Source organism: Rutidosis leptorrhynchoides, chromosome 10, assembly GCF_046630445.1.
Source record: "Rutidosis leptorrhynchoides isolate AG116_Rl617_1_P2 chromosome 10, CSIRO_AGI_Rlap_v1, whole genome shotgun sequence".
Lineage (NCBI taxonomy): Eukaryota > Viridiplantae > Streptophyta > Magnoliopsida > Asterales > Asteraceae > Rutidosis > Rutidosis leptorrhynchoides.
Genome location: NC_092342.1, coordinates 77,338,938 through 77,354,100, shown reverse-complemented (window position 1 = coordinate 77,354,100; position 15,163 = coordinate 77,338,938). Strand labels below are relative to the sequence as shown.

Here is a 15,163-nt window from a genome sequence, read left to right as displayed (position 1 = left end):
CGTAGCCGCGTTAGATCCTTTGGCATTTATTAGCAAAAATAATTTTGCGATCCCTTTTCAAAGTAGCCAATTTTGTTACAGCTCCAGCAAGTCAACTTCGACTTTTCATTCGAAGTAGCCTTACTATAATCCTGATATATATACGATTACCCTTTTGATACCGGAGAATTCTTTTATATTCCACCATATTATCAGCAAACGTACCAGCAACCTCGTTGCTTATTGGCTTAGATCTCTCTGATAAATCATTATATTTATTCATTGAAACCCTATCATATACTCATCCGCATCTTGTAATGAGAACTGCCATACCAATTACCGGGAATCAGCAATCAGTACTTTGAAAACTCACATCATATCTACATCAAAAGTTATATGTATGACATTTATCTCTTAGAATTATGATCTCTCATTCTGAAATTCTGAAAAGCACTCAGTCACAAATCAATACTATGAATGTTGAAAAAGTTGAATGAAACAGCAGAAATCATAGACCACCGTAAACGACCTTAATCATCGGAAGTTGATGATAAAGAATAGTATGTTGGAAAAGCTCAGAAAAGTTAGAACTGGAAAACGGATTGAGCTAACCACAAAGGAGACCAAGGATAAATACAAGGACCATACCCTATATTCAAAGAATCCAGATAATTCTAGATCCGTTGAAATCTTTAGTGAATATCTTGCTCCTTACTCTAAATCCTTGCAGATAATAGTTTCTATCATCCTCTGATCTTAGATATTACGAGATATTATAGTATCTTTCATTATAAATATCCTCCATCTTTCTGGAGATATTTTTATAACTATTCTTATCTGAAATCATTAATCTCTTCATGCTATCAGTGTTACATAATATATAAACTGTTAGTTTCTATATTCTGTAAACTTTCGAGCTTAAAATATGAATGTTATTGAAGTAATGTTGGGAATTGATGCATGAGTTAGTATAATATAATGACACTTGATCAACGTGATTATATTACAGTAAGTCATGCTGAGTTTCTAAATGGAACATGATGATTCACAGATTATAAAATCATCACGTGCCATATTACATAACTCTTTCATTATGATTAACTTCTGAACATATCAAGAAAATATATTCTTGATAGTTCTATTCTCAGTGACTCTGGTAATTTGACAAATCAAATCGTGTTATTACGTTCTTTCTTGTTTAAGAACATTATATTCATTCGAAACTCCATACTTACGAATTCTGGACCATTACAAGAGGTTCCCAATCGTAAAAAGAAGAAACGAAGGGACAAAGCTCCAAAAGAAATAGAAATTAGAGTATAAATCGCAGCAAAGAGGAAGGAGTATTAACTGTGGATGACAATGATTATAGAAAACAGATATAGGGACATTGAAATATAAGGAAAGATATAAAGACCGATAACAACACCTAAATTACAAACTGTTTATATCAATGTTTATCGCAACATAAAGACACGGGAGAATTATAAGTACTATAATCCCAAGGGCAAAGTAGAAGTAAGCAGATTCCTCTGGTGGAAGTTAGAAAAGAAGAATAATGGTTGCGATAATAAGGATGAGGACAAGGATCAGAACCGGATTAAGCATTATTATAATCTTTTGGATGTTTGGACTAAGAAAGAAAGTATAGGAATGGTGAGAGTAATGAAACGGAAGAGTTTGATTTATAATGGAAAAATCAGACAGAGTAATCGAGGCAGATCACGGTATTTAATTATAGAGATCTTAATTTTCCTTATTCGCCGCAGAATCAAATCTTTTAGATTTCGAAGGTTTTCTTTAAATCCCTTGAATTCCGGAATTCAACCAAGGCAATGTCGAAAGTTAAGAAGCGTCTTATTTTCTAAATTCAAACCTGTCTACGTTAAAAGTTAAAAACAAATCTTTGTTTCTCATTTCATTCTTTTGTGAATAGCTTCACTCGTGCTCTTCGAATAATCAAATTGTTTTATCCATATTACTCAATGATGTTAAAACTCTAATTATCAATTCATATTCGTCATGAAAACATTTTTATTGTTAGCCATGACGACCACACTCAAATTTCGGGACGAAATTTCTTTAACGGGTAGGTACTGTGATGACCCGGAAATTTCCGATCAAATTTAAAATTTAATCTTTATATGTTTTCGAGACGATAAGCAAAGTCTATAATGTTGAATCTCAAAAATGTTGGAACTATATTCATGTAATCGATTACCCTTTGACTGTGCTCGACGATTCACGAACGATTGTTGTAATTAAGTATATATATGTATAAAAATATATAAATGACAATTTATATAATAAATCGAAATACAACTTAATCAATTGAGTTAATTATGTAAAAATATTATTATGAATCCATATATAAGTTCTATTAATAAATTATTAAAATATAATATAAATATTATTATATAATATAGAGTAAAGTTAAAATATAAAGGATATATCAATATCATTATTATTACTTTCATTACTAATGATAACATTAATATTTATAGTTGCATTATCCATATTATTAATGTTAATATGAGAATTAAATGGACATATAAAAATTAGAGATACTTAAGTTGTATTATTATTATTATTAATGATATTATTATCATTAATAATGTTAATATTATTATAACCAGTATTATTATTTGTATCATTAATAAAATTATTATTATCATTATTACTAATTGAATTTATTAAAATTATCATTTTCATGTTACTATTTATCATATGTTTTTACTAGTCTATTTATCAATAATATTATTATTATTAATATCTTTAATTATTAATAATATTATTAATAGTATTAATATATCTGTTAATTACCAAAACTTATGAATTAGGTATATATATAAACAGATATATATAATTAGGTATATATATATATATATATATATATATATATATATATATATATATATATATATATATATATATATATATATATATATAATGTGATTATAGATATATATATCATTACATATATAGCTATTATATATAATTACAAGACAAATACATAATCAATTATATAAATTTGATTATATGCATATATATATATATATAAATATATATATAGATAAAATGCGTATATAATTATTAGATCCAAAAATCCGTTCTAAAACCTTGTTTAACTGTTTATGATTGATAATTACTGCCGCAAATTGTGGAGGTTAAAACTGAAACACTCCAAAACCCGTTAGATGTCTGTGTCTACTTTATTTTTTTTATTTTTTTTATTATTATTCTGTACTGGATTTTGAATCGGTCGATAAATCCATTTTAATGAGAGGAGATTGTTTAACTATCCATTGTCATCATCAATTATAAACTGGGTTGCTGTCATTTAATCGAATTAAACAGAAAAAGATGGGAAACATACCAAAACACTCTGTTCTTCATCCATTTTAGCCAAAATTAGAATACGTGTTTTAATTCAAATTCTATAAATGCAGTTCTATCCTAAATCCTCTATTTAAACTCTCTGAAAAGATTCAAGCCCCAATTTTTAGTATCAAGAAAGAATTTTAAAGTCAAACTTAATTTGTCAAAAAGTCAAAGAATGTTCATCCATCGAATTAGATTTAACAGTTACGTTTCAATTCAAATTGTTGATTTGTAAAGTATATAGGATGTATTTAAAATATATTTCATGTTGTAAGTACAACCTATAAGTGTCTAAATTCTTGAATCAAGCGGTGAGTTATTATTATTGTTTTTCGACTAACAGCGATGCTGTTATTTAATTTGTTCTTATTTCTTTCACCAATGAGTTTGTTAAATTTGTTTCTGTGTAATTCCTAAACCTAAAACAAAAACTTATGTGTAATGAAAATTGTTTCCTGGTCGATTGGTATGGTGACGAAAGAGAAGAAAAGAGACACAAGTAAATCGGGTTATATATATTTGAAATATGATATATTCAGAAAAACAGAAACGGTATCATGGTTTAGGGTGTTGAAGGGTATTCTGTTGGTCGCGGGTTCGAGCCCTACAAGGGCTGTTTTTTTTTTAAAAAAAAACCCCCATGAGGTAGTTCTTGTTATTATTATTATTATTATTATTATTATTATTATTATTATTATTATTATTATTATTATTATTATTATTATTATTATTATTATTATTATTATTATTATTATTCTTATTATTATTATTATTATTATTATTATTATTATTATTATTATTATTATTATTATTATTATTATTATTATTATTATTATTATTGTTATTGTTATTATTATTAGTAATATACTTATTATTATGTATTTATTAAGGATTAGTACTAGTATTAATATTGTTAGTATTATTATTATGACTATTATTATTATTCTTATTACCATTATTATTAACTATTGTTATTATTATTAGTATTAAAATTATTACCAAAGTTATACGAAATATGACTAATATTATTATTAGTATTAATATCATGTTGTGATTATAAGTATCAGTGGTAATATTAAGGTAAGTAATATTATTAATATTTATATAAGTATTATTATTAACCTTATCATAGTTATTATTATGAGAATCATTCTTAATGAACTATTACTAAAATTAATATCACTAGTAGTAAAAATGGTTACTTTTATTATTAATATTAGCATTATGATAGTTATCATTAAAACTAAGAGTATCATTAATTTTAAATTTATCATCTTATTAAAAATTAGTATTATTACTAAGAATATCATTAGTAGTATCATAATTACTAACATCATAAGTATTAATAAAATTAGCACTTTACATAAAAATTATCATTTCCTGTATTATTATTATTATTGTTAAATTTAATAGTATTAATATCAATATCTTAGTATAATCAATAATTTAGGAAACAAGTGATATTTACATAAACATATACTTAATACACATAGATAAACAATATTAACATCTTATGTATTAAAACATATAAAATGAATACATTTAATTAAATAATGAAATATATAAGTTATTAATATAAAAACTATACCACTAATAATAATATATCTATTTGTTCAGTTACAAGTATATGTTTTAACGTATATACAAATAATATAGGTTCGTGAATCCGAGGTCAACCCTGCATTGTTCAATATCGTTATATGTATTTTTACTACAAAATACATTAGGTGAGTTCATTTGCTCCCTTTTTACTCATTACATTTTTGGGCTGAGAATACATGCAATGTTTTAATAAATGTTTTACAATATTTATATGCGTGAGTTTCATTTGCTCCCTTTTTAAATGCTTTTACAATATATATTTTTGGGACTGAAAATACATGCGCTGCTTTTATAACTGTTTTACGAAATAGACACAAGTAATCGAAACTACATTATATGGTTGAATCATCGAAATCGAATATGCCCCTTTATAGTCTGGTAATCTAAGAATTAGGGAACAGACACCCTAATTGACGCGAACTCTAAAGATAGATCTATTGGGCCCAACAAGCTCCATCCAAAGTACCGGATGCTTTAGTACTTCGAAATTTATATCATGTTCGAAGGAGAATCCCGGAATGATGGGGATATTCTTATATACATATTGTGAATGTCGGTTACCAGGTGTTCAATCCATATGAATGATATTTTTGTCTCTATGCATGGGACGTATGTTCATGAGAAATGGAAATATGAAATCTTGTGGTCTATTAAAATTATGAAATGATTATTTATGCTAAACTAATGAACTCACCAACCTTTTGGTTGACACTTGAAAGCATGTTTATTCTCAGGTATAAAAGAAATCTTCCGCTGTGCATTTGCTCGTATTAGAGATATTACTTGGAGTCATTCATGACATATTTCAAAAGACGTTGCATTCGAGTCATTGAGTTCATCAAGATTAATATTAAGTCAATTATAGTTAGATATATTATGAAATGGTATGCATGCCGTCAACTTTCGATGTAATGAAATGTTGTCTTTTCAAAAACGAATGCAATGTTTGTAAAATGTATCATATAGAGGTCAAGTACCTCGCGATGTAATCAACTGTGTGAATTGTTTATAATCGATATGGACTTTGTCCGGATGGATTAGGACGGGTCCTTTCATTGTTCCCCTATTCTCTCACTCATCATGCACAAACATGGTTTAAAGGATTGGAAAAAGATTCCATCACGTCATGGACGGGTATGGCTACTAAATTCCTAACCAAATAATTCCCTCCTTCTAAACAAACCAAACTCAAGAATGACATCATTAACTTTAAACAAAGTTATGATGAATCTCTTTACACTGCATGGGAGCGATTCAAAACCCTGCTGAAGAAATGCCCTAATCACCAGTTAGAACGGTCAACCCAAATCTGTACCATCTACAATGGTCTTACTGTAAATCATAGGACGACGATCGATGCCGCTGCTCAAGGAAATCTGATGAACCAAACCGCAGACGAAGCATGGGAGTTGCTCGAGAACATGACTATGCATCATCATGACTGGAACAGTGGTGGAACAACTTCATCATCTGCACCACTCTCCGCACTTAATAATCAAATGGAGGCCATCAAAACTCTCACAGACAAGATGGAATCTCTTGCAAAACAACTCGCAGAATTGAAGATGCAACTATAACGACCCGTCCTAATCCATCTGGGCAAATACATTACATTTGGTTACATCGCGAGGTACTTGACCTCTATATGATACATTTTACAAATATTGCATTCGTTTTTAAAAGAAAAACTTTCATCACATCGAAAGTTGACAGTATGCATAACATTTCATAATATATTCAACTATAAATGACTTAATAATATTCTTGATGAACTCAACGACTCGAATGCAACGTCTTTTGAAGTATGCCATGAATGACTCCAAGTAATATCTTTAAAATGAGAAAATACACAGCGGAAGATTTCTTTCATACCTGAGAATAAACATGCTTTAAAGTGTCAACCAAAAGGTTGGTGAGTTCATTAGTTTATCATAAACAATCATTTCCAATAGTATAATAGACCACAAAATACTCATATTTCGAAAACAAACTGTGCAGGTCTGCTCACTATTGTAAAATCATTCATACGATATATAAACACCCGGTAATTGACCTTAACAAGATGCATATAGAATATCCCCCACATACCGGCATTCCGCACAATCATGCAAAAAGCATACAATCAGGCCACTCTTTTAAATACGATGGTTGTGTACACCTCACAAACAGATCATATCTTTTAAAACTGGCGGTTGTATACCTATTTCGAGGTATAAAAGCAGTTCAAATTCTCTGACTAGGGCTGGTTAGTGCCCATAGATCTATCTTTAGGATTCACGTCAATTAGGAGCTCGGTTTCCTAATTCTCAGATTACCAGACTAAAAGGGGTGATATCCGGTGTACTCATAATAACTCATTCGTAGAATGTTTTGAAGTACTTGTGTCTATTTTGTCAAACATTTATAAAAGCATTTCATGTAATCGCAGTTCAAAATATATTTCAAAAGCATTTAATAAAGCAGTTGTAAAAACAGCGCATTTATTCTCAGTCCCAAAAATGTAAAGAGTAAAATGGAATCAAATGAACTCACATTACGATATTTTTTAGTAAAAATATGCATACGACGGAATTGAACAATGCAGGGTTGGCCTCGGATTCACGAACCTATATCAATTATTTATATTAAAACATATAATCGTAATCGAACAAGTTTATGTTTTATTATTAATTGTTATGTTAGTAACTTGTATGTTTCATTAATAACTAAATTAACTATACTTTATTTTATATACATTAGAAAAATAATTAGCATTTATTATGAAAATATTAATGTTGTTATGTGATATGTTTTATATATATTCTTATATAGTTATTTATTTGGTAAAATAATATCAATAATAATAAATAAAAATTTGTATCTTTTTATGATAATAATAATAATACTACTAAAAGTAATTAGATTTAGTAATGATACTGATATTAATAGCTTTGATAATAATACTAATAATAAAAGTAATGTTAGTAATAATAATAATTTTAATAGAAAAGATAATAATGATAAGATAAAAACTTTATTTTTCATAAAAATAATATTTTAAATAATAATGATACTTTTAATAAAACTAATGATTTTAATAGAAATTTTAATAGTTATATTAGTCATAATAATACTATATATTTTAATAGTAATAATAATAATGATAATAATATTAATTATACTAAAAATCTTATTTCTAATATTAGTAATAATAATAATTACTTAATAACAATCAATAATAAATAATAATAATAATAATAATAATAATAATAATAATAATAATAATAATAATAACAATAATAAGAGTATTAGTAATAACTACCTCAAAGGAGTAGCCCTTAAAAAAATGCCCAAGTCCGGGTTTGAACCCGCGACGTCCCGCTAACCCGATAATATCCTTAACCATTACGCTATGTGTTTCAATTCTGAAATAACACCCAACTTGAATTGTTTTTAACCTTTATTTCTGCATCCTTCTTCTTCTTTTTCTTAAAAAAATGCCCAAGCCGAGACTCAAACTCGCGACCTCTCGTCTAACCATTTCCTTCCTAGCCACTGAACCATCAGATTGATTTTGTTTTAATTCGTTCGAGTAATTAATTAGTATGTAAGACACTACTTTTCTATTAACACCATTAACAATTCATTTTATCAAAACCCGTTATCATGTACATCGTTATAATCTTCTTAAATCATACGTCATTGTGATATCACCATATAATCTAATCTAATCATCATCTATCTTATATCATCAATTTATACCATTATCATATCATAATCGTACATCACCTTCCAAGCATCAATATGATTTTTCACTCACCACTAATCAGTTTCCATTTTCTTCCTTCAACATTTCGGCCCAATTACTAAAACAAATTTACGGCTCACTTGAAATAGACATGATGACCCAACCTAGATACTAGTAATTCTCGGCCCAACTAAATTGAAACAGGAATGAAATACAGTTGTAAAATGGTTTCGGTCGAGCCTTTCATCGATCCCTTAACATCTCAACAATATTATCTTAATTGACATCCTTTTACTAAATAGGTCGGCCACTACTATGCAACTAGTCCCACTTGATGTATTATAATACACCATAATTTAGAATCCTATAACCAATTTACTAAAATGGACGTCCATGAGTAGAAAAAGAAACTGTCCCACTTGTTTACTTTGATAAAGCTCTATAAATATCCTATATCTATGTTGAATAGAGTTTAGCATATTCAATCATTTTTTTGTTTCGTAGCATGGTCAACAGAAGAAAAAAAACCTAAGTAGCAATATATACGTGTTTTGTAGCAGTTGTAGCAGCAGAAGGGACAACCTATTTTTAGGTGTTCGTAGAAAAATATATGGGTTGCTCGTGGGGGTCGTTTATGGTAGTTAAAACAGGAAACGGTAGAGGGTTGATGGTTGTCGATATGGTGGTGATGGTTAAGGTGAGTTCAAGAAAGAAAATATAAGAGAGGGAGAGAGAGAAAGAAGGTCGTGAGGTGATGGTGGTGGTTTGACGATTGAAACCGAAAATAGTGACGTTCATGATTGTGGTGGTAGTTTGTTATGATGGTTGATCTTGATGGTGAGGTTGTATAGTTCGACTAATAGAAAGAATATGCGAGGTTAGATTTAAGGTGGTGTTTTAATGGTTAAAGGTGGTAGTTCATGGTGATAATAGGTGGCATTTTAGTGGGTTCAAGGTGGTCTAGTGGTGTTGGTTCTCGAATAAGAACAAGCTGGAAATGGGTTTGGTGTTGTTAGCCGATGGTGTTCTCGATTATTAAAGATAAACGAAATAGAGACATTGATGATTTCATAGGTAAGAATGTATATGCTCGTATATATTGAGATAGATAGTTTAGGTGAAGAAGTTCAATACAAGATTCGTAATCGAATAACATGAAATGGGTGTGGTGCATGTCGTCTTCGAACACAATAAACAACGATGGTTTTGAGTTGGTTTTGAGAGGAATAAGAGAGAAGTTCCTTGATGGTTGTAATTTGGAAAATAGGTTTCTGTGTTGTTATCCTAGGTAAGTATATATAGATAGATAATATATATATATATATATATATATATATATATATATATATATATATATATATATATATATATATATATATTAAACTTGTGAAGAAGAAATAAAAGAAGAAATAAAGTAAATAGAGTATTCCTCAATTATGAAACAATTATTACAGATATAATAGTATATGATATGGATGGTTAAGAAGTCATAAAGCAAAAGTAAAATAGTATGCATAGTTTAATCTTGTGACAATTCATTGTAAGTATCTTATCGACAGTTTCCATGGACTGTGTGTCGTGTACTATTTGAAATTAGTGGCGGATATAAGTCTTCAGAAAAATCCCAAATTTTGAGATTAAAAATATTTATTTATTTTTGTCATTATGGTATAAAATTCGATCATAAATTATTAAATAAAAATTACATTAATTATTCACTCCCAACCCCTAAGTAAAATATAAAAAGTTTTGAAATTAAACAAATATTTCCTAAATACATTTTTAATAAGCCTAAAAATTTATATTACTCATTTTCGGATCACCGTTTATTTTAAAATTAAATAAGTTTGAATTTAACTTGCTTAATATTAATCGAAACATCAAACGAGTATTACAATCATTTAATATTTATTTTTAATATACTTTATTTATATATAGAGGTATATTTTAAATAATAATTTTTATAATATCCTATTTTTATTTTATTTAATTTTCAATAACAACAACATATAATACTTCAAATTATATTTCAAAATATTATTTATATATACATACACACATATCTATTTACAATTAATTATTCGTGAATCGTTGGTAATGGTCCAAGGTTAAATGAATCCATGAAAAATAGTTTCAAAAATTTTGGGACTCGGTTTAATAGACTTTGCTTATCGTGTTAGAATCTTATAAAGATCAAGTTTAAATTTGGCGAAAATTTCCGGGTCGTCACAGTACCTACCCGTTAAAGAAATTTCGTCCCGAAATTTGATTGGGATGGTCATGGCTGACAATAAGTATGTTTTCATGACGCATACGAGCTAGAAATTAGAGTTTATCATCATTGAGTAATATAGATAACATAATTCATTTGTGTGAGTAGTACGAGTGAAGCTATCACAAAAAAGTGAAATGAATAAATGCATATTCGTCTTGTCTGGTGACGTAGTCACAGTTGATTTCTGAAAATCAAGCAATTTAGAGGAAATCTTCGTAATAAGATTTGGTTCTTCGATAGTTAAGGAAATTAGGATCATTTTTGGTTAAATGCGATAATAAGATTTTGGTTCTTCGATAGTTTTGATTGTTCTGATGGATATTTCACTATAAATCCACCCTCTTCATTTCCTTTATATTATGGAGTTCCATCCTTTTGTTTTCTCTTCTCGACTTTAATTCAAGCGAATAATGATCCAGAATTCGTAGATATGAATTTCGAAATGAACATAGTTAATGTTCTAAGAAAGAAGTGGTAATAGCACAATCTGACTTGTCAAATTACCAGAATTCAAGAGAAAAGATAGAACTATCAAGAAAATATGTTCTTGATATGTTTATAGATTAGATGGAATGTAAGAGTCGTGTAACATAGCACATGATGACGGTAGGGTCTGTGAATCATCATGTTTCATTAGAAACTCATCATGACTTACTGTAATATAATCACGTTGATCAAGTGTCATTATATTATACTAACTCATGCTTCAGTTCCCAACCCTACTTCAATAACATTCATATTTTAAGTTCGAATTTTTCAGAATTTAGAAACTAAAACAGTTTCCTTTCTGATGTAACACTGATATTGTGAAGAGATAAATGATTTTAGATAAGAATAGTTATGAAAATATCTTCAGAAATATTGAGGATATTTATAATAAAAGATACGATGATATCTTAGAATTTCTAAGATCGAAGGATGAAGAAAATTCTTTCACAAGAATTTAACATGAGTAAGGAACAGGGTATTCGCTAAAGATTTCAGTAGATACTGGATCATCTGGATTCTTTGAAGGCAGATTTAGCCTTTGTGAATTATCCACGGCCTCCTTCATGGTTTACTCAATTCGTTTTCCAGTTCCAACTTTTCTGAGTTTTTCCAATATACTATTCTTTATCATCAAACTTCTGATGGTTAAGGTCGTTTACAGTTTTTGCTGCTTCATCGGCAATTTTCAAAATTTGGAGTATTGGTTCGTAGACTGGGTGCTTTTTAGAGTTTCAGAATGGAAGATTATAATTCTAAGAGATAAAGGTTATATGTATACATATAACTGTTGATGTAGTAATGCTGCGAGATTTCAAAATATTGATTGCTAGTTCTCGGTAATTGGTATGACAATTCTCGTTATAAGATGCGGATAGGGTTTCGATAAATATAATGATTTTTCGGAAAGTCAAAGATCAATAAAGTTGTTGGTAAGTTTACTGCTAATGCGGTGAAATATAAACGGTTCTCCGGTAATGATGACAAAGGACAAACTTATATATCAAAGTTATAATAGGGTTTATTCGAATGAAAAGTCGAAATTGATTTGCTGAAGCTGTGACAAAATTGGCTACTTTGGAAAGGGATTGCAAAGTTATTTTCGGTAATAACAATGCCAAAGAAGCTAGCACAGATACCTATTAAATGTTTACTCAGTTTCCGAGAGTTTTTCAGGTTCATAACTATATGCATTAATCTTTTCTTCCGTAGATGAAGTGCTGTTGGTTCATCCTCTTGGTTGAGGTGTTTTCAAGAGTCATGAAAGGTTTGAACGCAGATTGTAATCGTCAAGATACAAATGAGGTTTAAGATGAAATCAAGTGGCAAACTTAAAGAAATGTTTAGTTTCATATGTTATAATCAATATTTTAATTCATTTTAATTGTCCAATGTCATTATTCCACAGCTAGTAGTTGTGATGACCCGGAAATTTCTGACCAAATTTAAACTTTATCTTTAAATGATTTAATGTTTCCGACACGATAAGCAAAGTCTATGAAGTTGAATCTTAAAATTTTAGAACTGTTTCATGTATTAAATTACATTTGACTGCTCTCGACGATTCATGAACAATTATATGTATGTATGTATATATATATATATATATATATATACAAGTAAAATGACTTTCCTACTGTAAAACACTATTTGCTACAGTAAAACACTATTTGCTACAGTGAAACCGTATTTTGCTACAGTGCTACAGTGAAAACGACTTGCTACAGTGATTTGCTACAGTAACACTATTTGCTACAGTAAAACACTATTTGCTACAGTAAACACTATTTGCTACAGTACCCCCGTATTTGCTACAGTAAACACTATTTGCTACAGTACCACTATTTGATGTCGGTGAACTAGCAAACAAAAACAGGATAAGGCGGCCATGCGATCGCATGGCAAAAACACTGAAAACTCATGCGATCGCATGAGGTACTGTAGCAGGCCACATACTATAAAAGCTCGATTCATTCCTCTGTATTATTATTTTTTTATATTATTATTATTATTATTATTATTATTATTATTATTATTAAGATTAATATTATTATTAGTATTATTATTAATCTTATAATAATATTATTATTAGTAGTATATATTCCTAAAATACTACGACGAGGTTATGAGCGTGTCACCTTCAAAATGAGTTTTTGAGCTGGATAGAGCTAAGGAAATTATGGATTATTGTCAAGGAGGTTATGGGTAATGTTCGAAGGTATATTTGTAAATCAAATCTAGTGTTTATCATCTCTGTTGCGTCTACGTACTTTCCTACAATATTGAATCTCAATATTGATATGTAAGTACTTATATTTTATCTTTTATATAATAATTGTGTATCCATGTCTAGTGCTCGAGTATATATATTTATACATGCTTGTATGCTAAATTTCCTTATTAAACAGTTTATGATGTACCACGAATTAAATACATATATTACTGGTAAAAGATATATGATATACATGTTTTTGGAAAGCTGACGAAAAATCAATAACTTTTCATTTAGATATCGAATAATTTCGATGAACGGATTAAAAGATATGAGCAACTGAATTATGATTGAAGTTAATTGAAATTGCTTTTGAATCTACAATTAAGATTTAAACAACTTGTTTATGAGATTGATAAATTGGATTTTTGAATATTACCAACCGAGTAAATGAATCCTTATATAAGGTACGTCTCGTTTTGTTAAACTATTGTCAAAATTGACTTTTTGAAATAACATTAGATAACTTTTGTATGTCAATATCGAGCATTAGGATTGTGATACACTATGACCTGACCTAGCTTGATAGACATTTATTGACCAACATATGTTCTCTAGGTTGAGATCTACGGTTATTTGGTAATCCGTGTTTCGATCACATTTTGGTGAACGATTTTATATGCTGCTAAGGTGAGTTTCATTGATCCCTTTTTAATTGCTTTTACAATATATATTTTTGGGCTGAGAATACATGCACTTTATTTTAAACGCAATGGATACAAGTACATACTAAATTCTACACTGAGTTTGAACCGAAAATCCCTTAGCTTTGGTAACTAGTAACTGCCGGTTATAAGAACTGGTGGGCGTGAGTAATTATATATGGATCCATAGGGCTTGATATTCCCGTCCGAGCTAGAGCACTAGCCTTTTAATGGACGTATGCTATTTGAGAAGCGTACACGTTGGTTTGTGTGTATTATTAAGATGATTATACAAAGGGTACAAATTATATATACGTTAAGTTTAGTTACCAGGGTGCTCAATTTCGTAGAATATTTTGATAAACGTTTCTGGATGAAACAACTGAAATCTTGTGATCCACCTTTATATACAGATTATGCGCAACATTAAAACTATAAACTCACCAACCTTTGTGTTGACACTTGTTAGCATGTTTATTCTCAAGTTTCCTAGAAGTCTTCCGCTGTTTGCTTAGATGTTATACAAGCTATGTGCATGGAGTCATACATGCTTTATTCAAGAAAACTTTGCATTCACAAAATCATCACCGTGTATCTTATTTTGACTTCATCATCAACGAATGTATTATGGTAAACTATTATTTATGGTGATTGTCTATATGTAGAAATCATCAAACGTTGAAAACCTTAGAAATTGATATTCATTTATTGTGTACATTTTGAAAAGAATGCAATGTTTACAAAACGTATCATATAGAGGTCAAATACCTTGCAATGAAATCAATGAATGACGTGTT

General features: G+C 28.9%; 1 non-coding gene across 1 annotated transcript; it reads right to left on the bottom strand.

Moving 5' to 3' along the window:
• Positions 1-6,147: 6,147 nt before the first annotated feature.
• Positions 6,148-6,253, bottom strand: LOC139873748 (small nucleolar RNA R71). Its single transcript, XR_011767472.1, has one exon. It is a non-coding gene; the product is annotated as a small nucleolar RNA R71 (small nucleolar RNA).
• Positions 6,254-15,163: the final 8,910 nt, after the last annotated feature.